The sequence below is a fragment of the Lethenteron reissneri genome, chromosome 60, assembly GCF_015708825.2.
Source record: "Lethenteron reissneri isolate LAM-NWPU_2019-01 chromosome 60, ASM1570882v1, whole genome shotgun sequence".
NCBI classification, from domain to species: Eukaryota; Metazoa; Chordata; class Hyperoartia; order Petromyzontiformes; family Petromyzontidae; genus Lethenteron; species Lethenteron reissneri.
The window spans coordinates 5825486-5846851 of NC_083838.1; the positions used below are offsets into that span (position 1 = coordinate 5825486).

At 52.1% G+C, this 21366-nt stretch overlaps 1 pseudogene; it reads left to right on the forward strand.

The window, feature by feature from the left end:
* The first annotated feature begins 2572 nt into the window (after positions 1-2572).
* The window catches only part of LOC133357858 (HSPB1-associated protein 1-like), a 19559-nt pseudogene continuing 765 nt past the window's right edge, over positions 2573-21366 (forward strand).

Here is a 21366-nt window from a genome sequence, read left to right on the forward strand (position 1 = left end):
CCCCCCCCCCCCCCTCCTCAACCACCCCCCGCTTTTCCATCACTTTTCCCAGCAGGGCGCTCAAGCAAGTGGGTAGGATGCGGCCTCCCCCCCCCCCTCCTCAACCACCCCCCCGCTTTTCCATCACTTTTCCCAGCAGGGCACTCAGGCAAGTGGGTAGGATGTGGCCTTCCCCCCCCTCCTCAACCCCCTCCCCCCCCCCCCCCCCCCCCCCCCGCTTTTCCATCACTTTTCCCAGCAGGGCACTCAGGCAAGTGGGTAGGATGCGGCCCTTCGCCCCCCCCCTTCGAAAGACGTCTCAATCTCGGACACCGCGAGACGAAGGAACCCCGGGTGGTCCCGGGCTCGAACCGAGACACCACTATCCCTCACCACCCCCACCCACCACCACTAATCCTCTTAATTAGCGCCAATTAGCAGCGGAGTTCCCATGGCAACCGGCGCCTATAGGGCCGTCGAAATCGGCAACGAACGCGGAAGCGAAGAGGGCCGCGCCCCGTAGGATGAGGCCCCCCTCGCAATGCGAGAAAAGTTCGCGTCCGGGTACCGGGCTGATGCTGATGTCGCTGCTGTTGTTGAAGGTGGTGATGTTGTTGTTGTTGATGTTGATGATGATGTTGTTGTTGATGTTGTTGTTGTTGCTGCTGCTGATGATGATGATTGAGTCAAGAGTCCGAAGCGCCGAGAGGCCCGGGGTTTGAGCGACGAAAGAGGGAGAGGCGGAATCGATCCGCGAGAAATCGACTGCCGCTTGCGAGCGGCGATTCTGCGTGAGTCACGAATTCGATTCGACGCGACTGACGTCGTTTCCCGTTCGAAGAAATCGATTTGCGGTGGAATCGATTCGCAAACAGGAATCGGCTCTGGTTACCGGATTATAAGACGCACCCCCCACTACCCCCCCCCCCGGATTGAACCCACGACCTCCTGCACACCAGGCGAGGTAGTTAACATCTCATAGCCACCGTGGCGAGGAGACGTTACCGATCCGATAATTGATTATTGGAGCGAATTGCAGTCTCGATTATAATTTTTTAATGAGAATAAGCTTTCCCCTTTTTTTCTGGCAACAACACAGGTATTCATTCTAGATTTGAAGCTTTGGTGACTGCAAGGATTCATATTCTTAGGTTTTTTCGGTGAAGTCACGTAGGTAAAAAAAATAAAATTAATAAAGTAAATAAAAATCACGACGTTTCAGAAACGTGATTTTTATTTTATTTTTATTTTATATAAATAAAATTTTATATAAATATTGTATATAAATAAAATGTTATTTTTATTTTACTTTTATTAATTTTATTTTTTACCTACGTGACTTTACCGAAAAAAACCTAAGAATATGAAAACAACACAGCTGTGTTAAGATGTTAGAACACCAAACTGAAACCTTTCACAAGGAATCATGTCTGCATTAACCACGATACTTGTGGTCATAATGCAAAAAAACGTACTCTGATTAGCAAATGCATTGTCTTTGAAACTGATTGGTCCACACCAGATATAAAATTGTAGTCTGAATCATACTCTTAGGTTTTTTAGGTAAAGTCAACGTAAGTAAAATAAAGTAATAAAATGAATCATAATAAAGAAAATTACTCAATTAAATCACGACGTTTCGTAGGAACAGCTAAATTTACTGTGACGGTCACACCTGATGAAGGAAGCTTGTGTCGCCTCCGAAACGTCGTGATGTAATTGAGTTATTTTCTTCTTCTTAGGTTCTATCGGTAAAGTCACGTAGAAGGTAAATAATAAAATAATAAAAATAAAACTTTATTAAAATAATTTCTCACGACGTTTAGGCCACACGCAAGCAGCCGTCCTCAGGTGGAGAATGCTTTTATTTTATTATGTTTTATTTTTTATTATTTTATTACTACTTCCCTTCTACGTGACTTCACCGAACGAACCAAGAAGATGAATCCCTGCAGTCACGAAAGCTTTAAATCGAAATTTTGAGTTATTTTTATTTATTGTTATTATTTCATTATTATTATTTTTTAACTACGTGACTTTACCGAAAAAAACCTAAGAGTATGAATCCTTGCAGTCACGAAAGCTTCAAATCTAGAATGTTGTAGAATCATCTGGGCGAGTGGGGGGGGAGTGCGTGGATTGTGACTCACACAATAATAATAAAAGTATTCCACACAATTTTCGATTTAAAGCTTTTGTGACTGCAGGGATGCATCTTCTTGGTTCTTTCGGTAAAGTCACGTAGAAGGGAAGTAATATAATAATAAAATAAAACATAATACAATTATTCTCACTGAGAATTATGATAATTATTTTATTATGTTTCATTTTTATTATTTTATTCCACATAAGTAAACATTTTATTTTGCGTTACAATTTTTTTTATACATATATAAAAGTATATTCTTATACGCGCGAGTCCATGGTTGAAGAATATATATTTAAAATTTTTAAAAAATCTGTGTTCGTCGAATAAATAATCGATGCGGTATTCCCATCAGGCGATATCCGAGGACAGGTGATATCCGAGGACAGCCACGGGCGGGGGTCCTGGTGCTGGCGGGGGGGGGGGTCCCTTGGTGTGTATACCTCCGTGCAGCGATGGCGACGTCCATTGGCGACCACGTGGGTACGTTTCTGACAACGTTTTTGCTACGTCTTGTCAACGTCTTGACAACGTCTCTGTCAACGTCTTGACAACGTCTTGTCAACGTCTTGTCAACGTCTTGACAACGTCTTGTCAACGTCTTGTCAACGTCTTGACACGTCTTGTCAACGTCTTGCAACGTCTCTGACAAACGTCTTGTCAACGTCTTGACCAACGTCGTGTCAACGTCTTGTCAACGTCTTGTCAAACGTCTTGGACAACGTTCTTGTCAACGTCTTGGCACACGTCGTGACCACGCGTGTACATTCTGTCAACGTCTTGCTCTTTCTCTATCATCACGGTGGCTAGGAGATGTTAACTACCTCGCCTGGTGTGCAGGAGGTCGTAGGTTCGATCCCGACCCTGACGCCTGCTGCTGTATATTTGGAGTTGCGTGTCTCTCTCTTCATCATCACGGTGGCTAGGAGATGTTAACTAACCTCGCCTGGTGGCAGGAGGTCGTGGGTTCGATCCGACCCTGACGCCCTGCTGCTGTATATTTGGAGTTTGCGTGTCTCTCTCTCATCATCATCATCACGGGGCTAGGAGATGTTAACACCCTCGCCTGGTGTACAGGAGGTCGTGGGTTGGATCCCGACCCTGACGCCTGCTGCTGTGTATTTGGAGTTTGCGTGTCTCTCGCTCTCTCCCCGTGGCCGCGTGGATATCTATCCGAGTTTTTCCTCCACATTTATAATCAATGTGCGTTTAAGAGTCAAGTATTTGCCTGCTGCTGCTATACATTTCGACGCTTTGAGGATGAATAATAGTAAGCCCACTCCGTTGAGCTGCGATCATTTGCGATAGTAGCAATGTCGCTTCTGACAGAGAGCTACCGAGCAGCTCACTGGGGCCTTACCCGGTAAAACCAAAACAACATTTCGATTTAAAGCTTCTTTCGTGACTGCAGGGTTCTTTCGGTAAAGTCACGTAGAAGGGAAACAATAAAATAAAACGATACAATTCTCACAACGTTTTGATTGCAGTCTATAGGTCTCTGTATCAGTCTATAGGTCTCTGTGTGAGTCTATGGATCTCTGTGTGAGTCTATAGGTCTCTGTGAGTCTATAGGTCTCTGTGTGAGTCTATGGGTCTCTGTGTGAGTCTATAGGTCTCTGTGTCAGTCTATGGGTCTCTGTGTGAGTCTATAGGTCTCTGTGTGAGTCTATAGGTCTCTGTGTGAGTCTATGGTCTCTGTGTGAGTCTATGGTCTCTGTGTGAGTCTATGGTCTCTGTGTGAGTCTATGGTCTCTGTGAGTCTATGGTCTCTGTGTGAGTCTATGGGTCTCTGTGTGAGTCTATGGTCTCTGTGTGAGTCTATGGGTCTCTGTGTGAGTCTATGGGTCTCTGTGTGAGTCTATGGTCTCTGTGTGAGTCTATGGTCTCTGTGTGAGTCTATGGGTCTCTGTGTGAGTCTATGGGTCTCTGTGTGAGTCTATGGTCTCTGGTGAGTCTATGGTCTCTGTGTGAGTCTATGGTCTCTGTGAGTCTATGGTCTCTGTGAGTCTATGGGTCTCTGTGTGAGTCTATGGTCTCTTGTGAGTCTATGGGTCTCTGTGTGAGTCTATGGTCTCTGTGTGAGTCTATGGGTCTCTGTGTGAGTCTATGGTCTCTGTGTGAGTCTATGGTCTCTGTGTGAGTCTATGGGTCTCTGTGTGAGTCTATGGTCTCTGTGAGTCTATGGTCTCTGTGTGAGTCTATGGGTCTCTGTGTGAGTCTATGGTCTCTGTGTGAGTCTATGGGTCTCTGTGTGAGTCTATGGTCTCTGTGTGAGTCTATGGGTCTCTGTGTGAGTCTATGGTCTCTGTGTGAGTCTATGGGTCTCTGTGTGAGTCTATGTCTCTGTGTGAGTCTATGGGTCTCTGTGTGAGTCTATGGGTCTCTGTGTGTCTATGGTCTCTGTGTGAGTCTATGGGTCTCTGTGTGAGTCTATGGGTCTCTGTGTGAGTCTATGGGTCTCTGTGTGAGTCTATGGGTCTCTGTGTGAGTCTATGGTCTCTGTGTGAGTCTATGGGTCTCTGTGAGTCTATGGGTCTCTGTGTAGTCTATGGGTCTCTGTGTGAGTCTATGGGTCTCTGTGTGAGTCTATGGGTCTCTGTGAGGTTTATAGGTCTCTGTGTGAGTCTGGGTCTCTGTGTAGTCTATGGGTCTCTGTGTGAGTCTATGGGTCTCTGTGTGAGTCTATGGTCTCTGTGTGAGTCTATGGGTCTCTGTGTAGTCTATGGGTCTCTGTGTGAGTCTACGGTCTCTGTGTGAGTCTATGGTCTCTGTGTGAGTCTATGGGTCTCTGTGTGAGTCTATGGGTCTCTGTGTGAGTCTATGGGTCTCTGTGTGAGTCTATGGGTCTCTGTGAGTCTATGGGTCTCTGTGTGAGTCTATGGGTCTCTGTGTGAGTCTATGGGTCTCTGTGTGAGTCTATGTCTCTGTGTGAGTCTATGGGTCTCTGTGTGAGTCTATGGGTCTCTGTGGTCTATGGGTCTCTGTGTGAGTCTATGGTCTCTGTGTGAGTCTATGGGTCTCTGTGTGAGTCTATGGGTCTCTGTGTGAGTCTATGGGTCTCTCTGAGTCTAGGTTCTTGTGTGAGTCTATGGGTCTCTGTGTGAGTCTATGGGTCTCTGTGTGAGTCTATGGGTCTCTGTGTGAGTCTATGGGTCTCTGTGTGAGTCTATGGGTCTCTGTGTGAGTCTATGGGTACTCTGTGTGAGTCTATGGGTCTCTGTGTGAGGTCTATGGGTCTCTGGTGAGTCTATGGGTCTCTGTGTGAGTCTATGGGTCTCTGTGTGAGTCTATGGGTCTCTGTGTGCGTCTATGGTCTCTGTGTGAGTCTATGGGTCTCGTGTGAGGTCTATGGGTCTCTGTGTGAGTTATGGGTCTCTGTGTGAGTCTATGGGCTCTGTGTGAGTTATATGGGTCTCTGTGTGAGTCTATGGGTCTCTGTGTGAAGTCTATGGGCTCTGTGTGAGTCTATAGTCTCGTGTGAGTCTATAGGGTCTCTGTGTAGAGGCTATGGTCTCTGTGTGAGTCTATAGGTCTCGTGTGAGTCTATGGGTCTCTGTGTGAGTCTATAGGTCTCTGTGTGAGTCTATAGGTCTTCTGTGAGTCTATAGGGTCTCTGTGTGAGTCTATAGGTCTCTGGTGAGTCTATAGGTCTCTGTGTGAGTCTAGGGTCTCTGTAGTGTAGGTCTATAGTGTGCGTCTATGGTCTCTGTGTGAGTCTATGGGTCTCTGTGTGAGTCTATGGTCTCTGTGTGAGTCTATGGTCTCTGTGTGAGTCTATGGTCTCTGTGTGAGTCTATGGTCTCTGTGTGAGTCTATGGGTCTCTGTGTGAGTCTATGGTCTCTGTGTGAGTCTATGGGTCTCTGTGTGAGTCTATGGGTCTCTGTGTGAGTCTATGGTCTCTGTGTGAGTCTATTCTCTGTGTGAGTCTATGGTCTCTGTGTGAGTCTATGGGTCTCTGTGTGAGTCTATGGTCTCTGTGTGAGTCTATGGTCTCTGTGTGAGTCTATGGTCTCTGTGTGAGTCTAATCGTAGGTTCCGGGGGGGAAGGTGACAACACAAACTCGACACACGTGAAGTTTCGTCAATCTGGGCTATGATTTAAAAGTGCCACAGCTCCCAGTGGCTACCTAACATCCGGGAGGAAGAGAGTGTTCCAGACGGCCGCGGGAGCAGCGCATCTGAAAGCGCCGCGCGATGCCGAACAGTGCGAGAAACAAACGTCCGACAGATGGCTGGAGGGCAAATCGATGAGCGAAGTCTGTCGGAACGGTAACCACGGTCGTCGCGATATCAAAATGACAGCGAGGTGAACTACGACCGCCTACGCGAGCGAACCGGCGAGCGCTGGATCATCAATCTACCTCCACTGCTTTACGATTGACTTCTACATCAAGAGCTGGGACCGGGTTGGGGTGTTGCAGTTCGGCTTTGAAGGGGAATCTTTGGTGTTAGGATTTCGGCCCCAAGGGACGTCCCTCAGACCCGCTGTAACCCCTCCTCCTTGCGCGGAATTTGCGTGGACAGGTTTGTCTCGGCCTTTCAAAACACACGGGGCTGCCTTGTTTCTCCCAAGAGGCCCACAATGGCCGCGTCAAAGACACGGAGCCAGAATCAATATTAATTGTACGTACACGCGCGCGCTTGGAACGTATCCCTCGTCGCGAGCAACGAGGGAGAATCGTTCACGATAACGTTTTTGGGTCAGATCGCGTTATTTATAAATGTGTCGTAACCCTCCACCACCCCGACACTCACAAACAGTAAAAAAAGTGTCACGTTGACAAAAGACAAATAGTTCACCACTTTAGCCCACCGGTGTGTTGAAGAGTGATTTAACATCACTCCCGACCAAGCAACTTGGCGGGTTTTGGTGTGGCTTGTCAATGGTGGTTCTCCTTGGCTAAATTGGGCCCCACACCACCACCACCACCGCAGTCGTAATGTGGAATTTCCACAGTCCTGGTTCAGTGTCGCCTACCGAAATGATAATCGCCCTGTGCTCGTTTGAGCAGAGAGCCTGGATGTGGTAGGTAATGCTCAATATCCTATTCTTTCTCTCCAGCCTAAAGGCCCGGCAAGTATCTTTCTTGGATGACAAATTACAATCCGCTAATTGCACTGGACAAACTAATATATCCGCAATATAAATACTATTGTACAGCGCCTTTGCCAAATCCACTGCTGCATGAGCGCCTTCCCACGCCGGGCGGATCAAAGAGGTTTGTTGTTGTGGCCATTCTTGACCCCTCCAGTCGGTGTTGGTTGGTTGGTTGAGCTGGGTTGTTGTTGGGGTTTTACTCGGAGGCTGCGGGTCAAATCCAGGTTGGGGGTTGACTCGGCTCCATCATCCCTCTGGGGTGGATAAAATACCACTTTATTGGCGAAGTCAACAGTGGTTCAAAAGAGAGAACTGGCCCCCGACATGGGAAGGTGGAGTGTCCACCATGGGCACCGCCCACCAGTACCACGACCGCCCCGCCTAAAACCACTTTGAACTTTGACCTGCGACGGATCGAACCGGGCCTTGTGGGACCTTGCGGGCTTGGTGGGCAGCATTGGGGGTCACCTTCCTGATCGCCCCGTCCTCCCTCGCCCTCCTTCCCTGTCCGATTTCCTCCCCACCCCCCCAACTGTCACCAGACGAGGTCGCGACCCCATCAGTAGGGCCCCGGCTGCGTGCGCTGGCGCGGGCGACGCTAGGTCGCCTGGCGGGGCCGTCCGGGGCGTCGTCGGGGACGGCGCGCGGAGTGGCGCGCGACCTGGCGGCCGTGCTCCTCGGCCTCAAGCCGTGCCTCGTGTACGACGCGTCCGCGGCGAGCGCCGCGCGCGTGCTGGCCTTCGCCCGGGGCCTCGCCGCGCTGGGCCACCTGCCGACGGGAGGCCTCGCCGTCGTTGAGCTGAGCGGGCAGCCCCTGGTGGTGGGGTCGGCGGGGGCGGCGGCCGCGTCGCTGAGGCGGCGGCTCGCGCGCGGCCTCCTCGGCGTCGTGGACGTGACGGCGGGGAGGCCGCCGGCGCCGCTGGACTCGCGGCGGCTGGAGACCCTGAGCGGCGACGTGCGGGCGCTGTGCGACGCGCTGGAGGCTCGAGAGCGGAACCGACGCCGCCGGGGAGCGAGACGAGGCGGAGAAACGGAGGAGCGGGACGGGGGCAGGAGGCGCGGAGCGGGAAGACGACGGTGACGGGAGGGAGAACGGCGACTCGGGGAGCGACGTCGGGAAATTGACGGGGGAAGCGTCGAGCGACGGCGGGGCGGGGAAACGTTACGACGCGGCACGGGGCGAAGACGAGGCGACGCGGGGCGAAGACCCCGGTGGGGAGGGCGACGTCTACGACCTCCTGGCGATCCCGGACGAGCTCTCTGCCGGCTGGAACCTGTGCACCGTGTACGGGCTGCTGCTGGGCTACCCGGTGTGCTACTGGTTCCGCTGCGACGACCCCGCCGACGGCACGGGCAGCGCGCTGGACGGCGAGCCGTTGGCGGTGCACCGCGCCGTCGCCGAGCTGCGAGGGCTCGACGGAAGAGGCGGTGGGGCCGACGGCGGCGCGGGTCTCCGGCACACCCTCTGCTCGTTCAGCGTCCCCGTGCGGCTGGCGGAGGCGCTGGCGCCGCTGGTGGAAGAGTGGCGCGCCGACATGCGACGGGCGTTCGCCCGGCAGCGCCGATTTTGCCGCTTGGAGCTAGAGGAGAGCCGCGTGTGCCTGTCCCGCGTCGCGCTCTGAACGCCCCGTCCCCCTTTTTCCACGGGCACATCAGACCCCCCCCCCTCCTCCGCGCCCCCCCAAGCTTAGCCCCGCAAACGGAATGTAAGCGGGGGCAGCGTTACGTTTCGAGGTCGGTGATTGAAGATTCAAGACAGAGCTACACGTTGCTGCTGCTGCCCCATCAGTCATCTCCATCGACCACGTGGTGGCTCGTCCAGCCAGCCACCGCCCGCTCCCGGCACGTCGCCAGCCAGCGGCGAGGCGGAGAGTGGGTGAACACAGCTCGCGGAGAACAACACGCCGTCCGCAAGAGGGAGGGAGAAGTCGGTTGTTACCAGAAGCTTTAATAAAGAAAGAATGAGTAAAGTTTCACCGTCGTCGGAGACTATTATTACACGAACACCAAACTGAATCCGCTTTCAAGGAATCCTGTGTGCATTAACCCACACGGTACTTGTGGTGAACATGCCAACAAAAAAGCACGCTCCGATAATATACAGCGAGGGAAAAAAGTATTTGATCCCCTTGCTGATTTTGTACGTTTGCCCACTGACAAAGAAATGATCAGTCTATAATTTTAACGGTAGGTTTATTTGAACAGTGAGAGACAAAATCCCTCCAGAGATGTGTGCAAACCTGGTGACCAACTACAAGAAACGTCTGACCTCTGTGATTGCCAACAAGGGTTTTGCCACCAAGTACTAAGTCATGTTTTGCAGAGGGGTCAAATACTTATTTCCCTTATTAAAATGCAAATCAATTTATATAATTTTTGACATGCGTTTTTCTGGATTTTTCTGTTATTCTGTCTCACTGTTCAAATAAACCTACCATTAAAAGTATAGACTGATCATTTCTTTGTCAGTGGGCAAACGTACAAAATCAGCAGGGGATCAAATACTTTTTTCCCTCGCTGTATATGCATCCGTTGTCTTTGCAACTGATTGGTCCACACCAGAAACGGCTTTTTTATACGTTCCAATAAAACACGTGGCGCTCGCTCGCTCGCCCTCTCGTTCCCGATTTGCGACTTCGCAGACGCCACCGCCGGCGCCACCGCCGATGCAGCCGCCGATGCAGCCGCCGATGCAGCCGCCGATGCAGCCGCCGATGCAGCCGATGATGCAGCCGCCGATGCAGCCGCCGATGCAGCCGATGCAGCCGATGCAGCCGATGATGCAGCCGCCGATGCAGCCGCCGATGCAGCCGATGCAGCCGATGATGCAGCCGCCGATGCAGCCGCCGATGCAGCCGATGCAGCCGCCGATGCAGCTGGGCCGTCGGCGACAGCCTCCCTCCACGAGGCGCTGTTCGGAAAGGCGCCGCCGGGAAACCTCCGTCACCACCACCGCCTCCGCTTGCGCCGCCCGGCCGTGTTTTCCGGCCTCGCCCGCTCGTGGCCGGCAATGGGCTGGAGCCCCGCGGCACTGGCGGACGTGATGGGCGAGCGCCGGCTCATGTTCCGCGTCGGGCCCAAGCGGCGCCCTGCCGAGTCGGCGGCGGAGATGGAGCCCGAGTTGGAGACGGAGTGCGGTCACGTCCTCGCCACGGTGGCGGAGTTTGTCGCGTGGGTCGCCGCCGACGGGGATGATGAAGGGGTGAAGGCTGGAGACGGCGATGGGGACGACGGTGGAGACGACGGTGGGGATGATGATGGGGTGAACGAAGGGAAGGGCGACGATGGGATGAACGATGGGGTTAACGAAGGGGTGGGCGACAAGGGGGTGAACAAAGTGGCCAGCGACGATGGGATGAACGATGGGATGAACGATGGGATGAACGATGGGATGAACGATGGGATGAACGATGGGGTGAACGATGGGATGAACGATGGGATGAACGATGGGATGAACGATGGGATGAACGATGGGGTGAACGATGGGGTGAACGATGGGGTGAACGATGGGGTGAACGATGGGATGAACGATGGGATGAACGATGGGATGAACGATGGGATGAACGATGGGATGAACGATGGGATGAACGATGGGGTGAACGATGGGGTGAACGATGGGGTGAACGAAAGGAAGGGCGACGATGGGATGAGCGAAGGGGCGAGCCAAGGGGGTTTGGGCGACGATGGGGTGGCTGCCACAGGGGCGAGTCAAACGGCGGACGTAGGCGCGCTGCGTGGAGTGTCGCGCCGCGACTCGTGGCTCTACGCCGACTACATGCACATGGCGCTGCTCTTCCGGGACCACCCCAACTTGCTCAAGGTAACGAGCGAGCCGGACCCGGGGGGAGGGACCCGATAACCTAAGAGGGATGTTAGATTCTAGATTTAAAGCTTTCGTGACTGCAAGGATTCATATTCTTAGGTTTTTTCGTTAAAGTCACGTAGGTAAAAAATTTAAATTAATAAAAGTAAAATAAAAATCACGACGTTTCGGAGGCAACACAAGCTTCCGTCTTGATGCAGCAGTCGTGCTGTGACGGTTCCACCTGAAGACGGAAGCTTGTGTTGCCTCCGAAACGTCGTGATTTTTATTTTACTTTTATTTTTTATTAATTTACATTTTTTACCTACGTGACTTTAACGAAAAAACCTATAAATAGGGACGTTAGAATTTTGGTAACGAATGCCACGGACAAGGAGGGGCGCTCCGGTAGATCCCCGACCGATGCCGATGCTGACACCGATTTTCAAAGAGGTTCTAATCCACCGATTGCCGATGATATATTGACCGGCGCTTTGTCAAAAAAATGGGACATTTTGAAATCTGTTTGAAAAAGTTATTTGAGAATTTGAACTATACTATTGTAGTGTTGTACTCACACAGTCTTAACTTTCCACCTGTGTCACTTTATTTACCTTGCATCCAGTGTGGATGCTCCTCACTCTCCACTAAACACACACACACCCTTCGTTCCAAACTCCCCGACTTCCCCTCACTGACCTCCGTGCGCCCCGTGCTATCCTCTCACTTTCCTAACTCCGGACTTAAAGCTTCCGTGACTGCAGGAATTCATATTCTTGGGTTTTTCGGTAAAGCCTTTGAACCTATCTACGTGACTTTACCGAAAGACCCAAGAATAAGAATATCTTTGGTTCTTTCAGTAAAGTCACGTCGGTAGAAAAATTATAGATCACAACGTTTCGATCGCAACACAAGCAATCGTCATCGTACAGCAGCGCGGCGATCGTGTTCCTACGGTTTTCTGCTGCGAGTAACGGCGTCTTTAAACACAGCGGCGCTACTACGCCTCTCTTAATTAAAATGAACACTGGGCCGTTTGCGCGTTCCCAGATTCGGCGGTGAACGGGACACCCACCCGCCCACGCCCTGCAACTTGCCGACGTCTCGGAACGGCGAAGGGTCAGTTGCCTTAACGGATCGTCCCAGCATCATCTCTGATCTTTGTGCGGGGTGGCGTTGGCGGTTACTTTCAGGGGCTGCGCTGGGAGGAGCTGGGCTTCCTGGGGCGCTCTGGAGCCGACAGCACGCTGTGGCTGGGCAGCGAGGGAGCCAACACGCCCTGTCACTTTGACACCTACGGCTTCAACCTCGTGCTGCAGATCTACGGGCGGTGAGCGGAGTAGCGCCGCTCCGTTCTCATACAGTGCCGACCTCATTACAGACCAATTCAGACCGTATTGGTCGCCCCGTGCCCCCTATACATCTCAACGTTCATCCTACAAAGTGCCATCACCAGGGAGAAACATAAACAAATAGACACAAACACATTTTTAAATCCTTTATATTAAGTTCGCTTGCTTGCGTGCTTGCTTGCTTGCTTACGACCGTGCAAATCTTTCGGTCGTTTTTTAATCCACTTCCCGTGATCCAATCGAGCTGACATTTTGCACACAGACTCGTTGTGCGTGACAATTAATTTTCGTGAAAAAATTTTTTTCCAAAATTTTACACTGTTTAGGGATAACAAATTAAATATTTAATTACCAATTGCTTAATACTGGCAGACAATCATCTGACCCATAGGTGGCAGCCATCTCAAGCCAGAGGACGAGAGGACTCTAGCCGCCACGCATATAAAGGATTTATAGTGAAAAACTTAGTTTTTACGGGTTAATTTTTTGTTGTCCGTATTGAAACGGCTGTGAGGCCGTATGGACCCGAAAACTCAATTTGCCTGCACAAGAGTACGGGTAAACCGTATGGATTGACACTACAATACACTACACTATTATACGCTACACAAATATATAAAAAAAACTACTTGCCATATTGAAGCGGCTGTCCGGGTGTGCCGCGGGCCACCCCCCCCCCCCCCCCCCCCCGCTCGTGTGCCGTGCCGGCCTTCTTTACGCGCTCGCCAACAGCATTTGCCCCAGCGGTCTGTCAAGGCTGCACTGGTGGATCTTTCACCATTGGAACCTCATTTGCCAGTAAAAAATATGATAATTGGTTTTTTACCCTTTTATCTGGCAACAAAACTGACACCTTTTTACAAGGAGTCATGTTTGTATGGACCACAATACCTGCGGTTATAATGCAAACAAAAAACATTACTCTGATAATAATATGCACTGTCCTTGAAGTTGATTGGTCCACACCCGAGACAGCTTTCATTAGAGCCTAGTCTCACATGGTGTTGGACCAGATGACGCCAAAATGCGCAACTTCAAGGACAGTGCATATATTATCAGAGTTATGTTTTTGTTTGCAAACATGACTCCTTGTAAAAAAGGTGTCAGTTTTGTTGCCAGATAAAAGGGTAAAAAAACCAATCATAATTTTTTACTGGCAAATAAGGTACCAATGGTGTAAATGCTTACCCCGAGCTCATGCTCTGATGGTGCATTGTCTTTGAGTTGTGCGCCTTTTGGCGTCATCTGGTCCAACACCATGTGAGACTAGGCTCTAAGGAAAGCTGTCTCGGGTGTGGACCAATCAATTTCAAGGACAGTGCATACATTATCAGAGTTATGTGTTTTGTTTGCATTACGACCGCAGGTATTGTGGTCAATGCAAACATGACTCCTTGTAAAAAAGGTGTCAGTTTAGTTGCCAGATAGAAGGGTAAAAAACCAATTATCACGGTGGATCTTTGTTTGTTTGTTGTTGTGTTACGCAGGAAGCGCTGGCACCTGTTTCCCCCGGGCGACTCGCCGCTCCTGCAGCCGACGCGCGTTCCCTACGAGGAGTCGAGCGTCTTCAGTCGCGTACACCCGCTCAGCGTACACCCGCTCAGCCTCGGCCAGCGGCGCTCACGCCGGCTGAGCCGCGCTCGCCGCCACCGCATCACGCTGCTGCCTGGCCAGGTACCGGGGTGGGTGGGGGGTGGGTGGGTGGGGTGGGAGGGGGTATGGGAGGGAAAGACCCAATGATGAACCCCCCTCCCCCCCCGGTCCGTGAAAAAATTGTCTTCCAAGAAACCGGTGCCTGCTGCTAAAAAGGTTGGGGACCGCTGCTGTAGGTGACATTGAGTGTGCCCATTAACCCGTACGGTTTTACCCCGTACTCTTGTACAGGCAAATTGAGTTTTCATGTCCATGTGGCAAAACAGCCATTTCAATACGGGCAAATAATAAAAATTGACAATTTGTGTTGTTCTTCTTGGTTCTTTCGGTAAAGTCACGTAGAAGGGAAGTAATAAAATAATAAAAATAAAACATAATAAAACATAATAAAACAATTCTCACGACGTTTCGGCCACAACGCAAGCAGCCGTCCTCTTCGCCTGAGGACGGCTGCTTGCGTTGTGGGCGAAACGTCGTGAGAATTGTTTTATGTTTTATTTTTATTATTTTATTACTTCCCTTCTACGTGACTTTACCGAAAGAACCAAGAAGATGAATCCCTGCAGTCACGAAAGCTTTAAATCGAAATTTGTGTTGTGTTTCTCCCTTGTGATTGGACATTGTTGGATGAACGTTGATATTCATAAGGGCACGGGGTGACCAATAAGGTCTGAATTGGTCTCTAATAATGTAGGGCACTGATAAGGGGTTGACAGGTATGAGTAAGTGTTTTTGTGGAATGAGGAGTGGTGGGATGAGTGGTTGCGTGAGAGTGATGAGGTGAGCGTCTTTGTGGGAGGAGTGGTGGGATGAGTGGTTTTGTGGGAGTGGTGGGATGAGTGCTTGCGTGAGAGTGATGAGGTGAGCGTCTTTGTGGGAGGAGTGGTGGGATGAGTGGTTGCGTGAGCTTGAGGAGGAGTGATGGGATGAGTGGTTTGCTTGACCTTGAGGAGGAGTGGTGGGATGAGTGGTTTGCGTGAGCTTGAGGAGGAGTGGTGGGATGAGTGGTTTGCGTGAGCTTGAGGAGGAGTGGTGGGATGAGTGGTTTGCGTGAGCTTGAGGAGGAGTGGTGGGATGAGTGGTTTGCGTGAGCTTGAGGAGGAGTGGTGGGACGAGTGCTTTGCGTGAGCTTGAGGAGCAGGAGTGGTGGGATGAGTGCTTTGCGTGAGCTTGAGCAGGAGTGGTGGGATGAGTGCTTTGCGTGAGCTTGAGGAGGAGGATTGGTGGGATGAGTGGTTTGCATGAGCTTGAGCAGGAGTGGTGGGATGAGTGGTTTGCGTGAGCTTGAGCAGGAGTGGTGGGATGAGTGCTTTGCGTGAGCTTGAGGAGGAGGATTGGTGGGATGAGTGGTTTGTGTGAGCTTGAGCAGGAGTGGTGGGATGAGTGGTTTGCGTGAGCTTGAGGAGGAGGATTGGTGGGATGAGTGGTTTGCATGAGCTTGAGCAGGAGTGGTGGGATGAGTGGTTTGTGTGAGCTTGAGCAGGAGTGGTGGGATGAGTGGTTTGCGTGAGCTTGAGGAGGAGGATTGGTGGGATGAGTGCTTTGCGTGAGCTTGAGGAGGAGGAGTGGTGGGATGAGTGCTTTGCGTGAGCTTGAGCAGGAGTGGTGGGATGAGTGGTTTGCGTGAGCTTGAGGAGGAGGAGTGGTGGGATGAGTGGTTTGCGTGAGCTTGAGGAGGAGGAGTGGTGGGATGAGTGGTTTGTGTGAGCTTGAGGAGGAGGATTGGTGGGATGAGTGGTTTGCGTGAGCTTGAGGAGGAGGAGTGGTGGGATGAGTGCTTTGCGTGAGCTTGAGGAGGAGGAGTGGTGGGATGAGTGGTTTGCGTGAGCTTGAGGAGGAGGAGTGGTGGGACGAGTGGTTTGCGTGAGCTTGAGGAGGAGGAGTGGTGGGATGAGTGGTTTGCGTGAGCTTGAGGAGGAGGAGTGGTGGGATGAGTGGTTTGCGTGAGCTTGAGGAAGAGTGGTGGGATGAGTGGTTTGCGTGAGCTTGAGGAGGAGGAGTGGTGGGATGAGTGGTTTGCGTGAGCTTGAGGAGGAGTGTGGGGACGAGTGGTTTGCGTGAGCTTGAGGAGGAGGAGTGGTGGGATGAGTGCTTTGCGTGAGCTTGAGGAGGAGGAGTGGTGGGATGAGTGGTTTGCGTGAGCTTGAGGAAGAGTGGTGGGATGAGTGGTTTGCGTGAGCTTGAGGAGGAGGGAGTGGTGGGATGAGTGGTTTGCGTGAGCTTGAGGAGGAGTGGTGGGATGAGTGGTTTGCGTGAGCTTGAGGAGGAGGAGTGGTGGGATGAGTGCTTTGCGTGAGCTTGAGCAGGAGTGGTGGGACGAGTGCTTTGCGTGAGCTTGAGGAGGAGTGGTGGGACGAGTGCTTTGCGTGAGCTTGAGGAGGAGTGGTGGGACGAGTGCTTTGCGTGAGCTTGAGGAGGAGTGGTGGGATGAGTGGTTTGCGTGAGCTTGAGGAGGAGTGGTGGGACGAGTGGTTTGCGTGAGCTTGAGGAGGAGGAGTGGTGGGATGAGTGCTTTGCGTGAGCTTGAGGAGGAGGAGTGGTGGGATGAGTGGTTTGCGTGAGCTTGAGGAAGAGTGGTGGGATGAGTGGTTTGCGTGAGCTTGAGGAGGAGGAGTGGTGGGATGAGTGGTTTGCGTGAGCTTGAGGAGGAGTGGTGGGATGAGTGGTTTGCGTGAGCTTGAGGAGGAGGAGTGGTGGGATGAGTGCTTTGCGTGAGCTTGAGCAGGAGTGGTGGGACGAGTGCTTTGCGTGAGCTTGAGGAGGAGGAGTGGTGGGACGAGTGCTTTGCGTGAGCTTGAGCAGGAGTGGTGGGACGAGTGCTTTGCGTGAGCTTGAGGAGGAGTGGTGGGACGAGTGCTTTGCGTTAGCTTGAGCAGGAGTGGTGGGACGAGTGCTTTGCGTGAGCTTGAGGAGGAGGAGTGGTGGGATGAGTGCTTTGCGTGAGCTTGAGGAGGAGGAGTGGTGGGATGAGTGCTTTGCGTGAGCTTGAGCAGGAGTGGTGGGACGAGTGGTTTGCGTGAGCTTGAGGAAGAGTGGTGGGATGAGTGGTTTGCGTGAGCTTGAGGAGGAGGAGTGTGGGGATGAGTGCTTTGCATGAGCTTGAGCAGGAGTGGTGGGATGAGTGCTTTGCGTGAGCTTGAGGAGGAGGAAGTGGTGGGATGAGTGCTTTACGTGAGCTTGAGCAGGAGTGGTGGGATGAGTGGTTTGTGTGAGCTTGAGGAGGAGGAGTGGTGGGATGAGTGCTTTGCATGAGCTTGAGCAGGGAGTGGTGGGATGAGTGCTTTGCGTGAGCTTGAGGAGGAGGAGTGTGGGGATGAGTGCTTTGCGTGAGCTTGAGCAGGAGTGTGGGGATGAGTGGTTTGTGTGAGCTTGAGGAGGAGGAGTGGTGGGATGAGTGCTTTACGTGAGCTTGAGAAGGAGTGGTGGGATGAGTGGTTTGCGTGAGCTTGAGGAGGAGGAGTGGTGGGATGAGTGCTTTGCGTGAGCTTGAGGAGGAGGAGTGGGACGAGGTGTTTTGCGTGAGCTTGAGGAGGAGGAGTGGGACGAGGTGTTTTGCGTGAGCTTGAGCAAGAGTGGTGGGATGAGTGGTTTGCGTGAGCTTGAGGAGGAGGAGTGGGACGAGTGTTTTGCGTGAGCTTGAGCAAGAGTGGTGGGATGAGTGGTTTGTGTGAGCTTGAGGAAATAAGAGTGGTGGGATGAGTGGTTTGCGTGAGCTTGAGGGGAGGAGGTGGTGGGATGAGTGCTTTGCGTGAGCTTGAGGGAGGAGGAAGTGGGACGAGTGTTTTGCGTGAGCTTGAGGAGGAGGAGTGGGACGAGTGTTTTGCGTGAGCTTGAGCAGAGTGGTGGGATGAGTGGTTTGCGTGAGCTTGAGGAGGAGTGAGTGGGACGAGTGTTTTGCGTGAGCTTGAGCAAGAGGTGGTGGGATGAGTGCTTTGCGTGAGCTTGAGGAGGAGGAGTGGGACGAGTGTTTTGCGTGAGCTTGAGCAAGAGTGGTGGTATGAGTGGTTTGTGTGAGCTTGAGGAGGAGGAGTGGTGGGATGAGTGCTTTGCGTGAGCTTGAGAAGGAGTGGTGGGATGAGTGCTTTGCGTGAGCTTGAGGAGGAGGAGTGGGACGAGTGCTTTGCGTGAGCTTGAGGAGGAGGGTGGTGGGATGGGTGCTTTGCTTGAGCAGGAGTGGTGGGCATGAGTGCTTTGCGTGAGCTTGAGGAGGAGGAGTGGTGGGATGAGTGCTTTGTGTGAGCTTGAGGAGGAGGAGTGGTGGGATGAGTGGTTTGCGTGCTCCCCGGCTACCTGTTTGTCGCAGAATCCTGTTTGTGCCGCCCCTCTGGTGGCACTACGTGTGAGAGCCTGGACCAGGCCACGGTGAGCGCCAACACGTGGGTAGAGCTGGTGAGTTCCTCTCTCTCTGCCTGTCGCTCACGCGGCCACCACACAGCCGGTTCTGGTCAATCTCCCGGCGCGGCAGGTGACGGTGCGAGTTTTCTTAAAACCGCCCCTCTCTCCTCCCCGCCCGCCCTCGCCATCGCCTCTGTCCACTCGGCAGCAACGGGTACATCGCGGTTTGGTCGATCGGCAGGTCCGCGTGTGTGCGGTGGGGTAAAGTGTGGGCGTGCGCCTACCGCTGCCAATGCGTCTGGCGACAGTGGAACTTTATGGCAGGACCTGTTGTGTATTGTTCTTATTGTGTATTGTCATGTTCTATAGTGTTATTGTTGTTTATTGCTATTGTTGTGTACTGTTGTTTGTGTATTGTCATTGTTCTTTACTGTTATTGTTGTTTATTGCCATTGTTGTTTACTGTTGTTGTGTATTGTCATTGTTCTTTACTGTTATTGTTGTTTGTTGCCATGTTGTTTACTGTTGTTGTGTATTGTCATTGTTCTTTACTGTTATTGTTGTTTATAGCCATTGTTGTTTACTGTTGTTGTGTATTGTCATTGTTCTTTACTGTTATTGTTGTTTATTGCCATTGTTGTGTACTGTTGTTGTGTATTGTCATTGTTCTTTACTGTTATTGTTGTTTATTGCCATTGTTGTTTACTGTTGTTGTCGTGTATTGTCATTGTTCTTTGTTGTGATTTTGTAGTCATTGTTATTTCGGGGCCGTCCATAAATGACGTCACGCATCTGGGGGGGGGGGGGGGTCAGACATTTGTGACGATGTGTAACGAGGGGGGGAGGGTTTGAGAAATGTGATGTCACATCAAAATGCGCAACTTTAAATAAATATAGACAACACGTTCTACTTAATTAAATAGACTTTTTAATAAATGTTTTCTCCTACAACATCAGAGTGCAGCGCCACATTATATATGCACTACAATGACAATAGTTTAAAGCGATTTGAAGCATGTTTTATATTTTTTTGGGGGGGGGGGGCAGAGCTTTATGACGTCATATTTTATGGGGGGGGTCTGACTTTTTGTGATGCCGTGTGACGAAGTGGGGGGGGGTCAAAATTTGTCCAAAATCGCGTGACGTCATTTATGGACGGCACCTTATTGTCATTGTGTATTGTTAATCTTCTTTATGATTGTTGTGAACTGTCATTGCACGGTTCGCTACACACGGCGCGAAATAAGTCCAACGTACATAAATAGTGCATTGTTCTTTATATGTATTGTTGTGTAGTCATTGTCCTTTCTGTTGTTTTCATTATCGCCAGAGGTCGCAACCGGGTACCCGATACCCGTACCCTACCCGACTACCCGTACCCGGCCGGCTGGGTACGGGTACCCGTTTGCGACCCTGGTGCGGCCGGGTACGGGTAGGCCGTGAGTCACTGGTGAGTAACCGTTTTTGTCACTCATTTCCCAACGTCTTGTCTCTTCTCACAATTCAAGTTCCTAGAATCAACCCACCCGCGCCTGCAACATGGCTTCATTCCAGAAGTCGCAATCGGGTACCCGATACCCGTACCCTTCCCGATACCCGGCCGGGTACGGGTAGGGTACGGGTAGCCGGGTATCCGGTAGGGTACGGGTACCCGTTTGCGACCCTGGTGCGGCCGGGTACGGGTAAGGAATCAAAACCCGTTTGCGACCTCTGATTGCCGTACATTGTCATTGTTGTTGACTGTTTGTCGCTGATGGCTGATGTGTCCGTAGGAGTCGGACCACGAGGCTCGCCTGCAGGAGGCCCTGGCGCGGATCGTCGTCTGCGCCGTCAAGACCCAGCCTCACCCCGACAACCTGGCCCGCTGGCTCAACCCCTCCGAGGTCACGACCTGACCCCTGACCCCTAACCCCTGACCTGAGCCATGACCTTAACCTCATTAACTATAACCCTAAAGTAGATAACCACGCCCGCTGGCTCAACCCCTCCGAGGTCACGACCCTGACCCTGACCCCTAACCCTGACCTGAGCCATGACCTTAACCTCATTAACTATAACCCTAAAGTAGATAACCACGCCCGCTGGCTCAACCCTCCGAGGTTACGACCCTGACCCCTGACCCCTAACCCCTGACCTGAGCCATGACCTAACCTCATTAACTATAACCCTAAAGTAGATAACCACGCTCGCTGGCTCAACCCCTCCGAGGTCATGACCCTGCCCCTGACCCCTGACCCTAACCCCTGACCTGAACCATGACCTTAACCTCATTAACTATAACCCTAAAGTAGATCAACCCCGCTCGCTGGCTCAACCCTCCGAGGTCATTCCCCTGACCTGAACCATGACCTTTAACCCCTTTACCCATAACCCTGAGAATTAGAGAAGAAGTAAACGGTTTAAGTGTCGTACTGCTGCTGCGTGGATCAAGAGGTCGCTTCAAGAAGGGATTTAGGATGCGGCTCTCTGGCGCCCGCTTCAGCGGGCCGTTCTCCCGTGACACCAGCGTCCTGAGAAATCTCGCAGCGCGGCGCGGACTCCACGCCCCGATCGTAGAGTCGGAATAAATCGGTGTGGGGGGGCGGGAGGCGCAGGGGGGGAAAGACAAATAATTTATAGGTCTCATTGCGTGGGAGTCATGTGACACGGGGTCGAATAAGAGATTAAAGTTGAATTACTAACCCGCAAAAAACTCTTCCCCCCTCCCCCGCCCATCCTTCTAGGATGACGACGTCAGCTACGAGACGAACCTCCGCTACCTCAACGCGGCTCTCCGAGCTCTGCCCGGCTCTCGCGGTCGGAAGCCTTCCACCAGCACCAGGGCGGCTCCCGCCCAGCGAAGAAAGCGCAAGGCCGACGAGTCGGCGCTCGGCAGCTGCTGCAGCTGCAGCTGCCACGGCGATCGCCGCAGCCAGACTACGGGGGGCGAATCTCCGTCGGAAGATACGAGGGGGGCGGCGCTCCCAGCATGCCGTGCGGCGCTTTCCTCGTCCCGTCGGA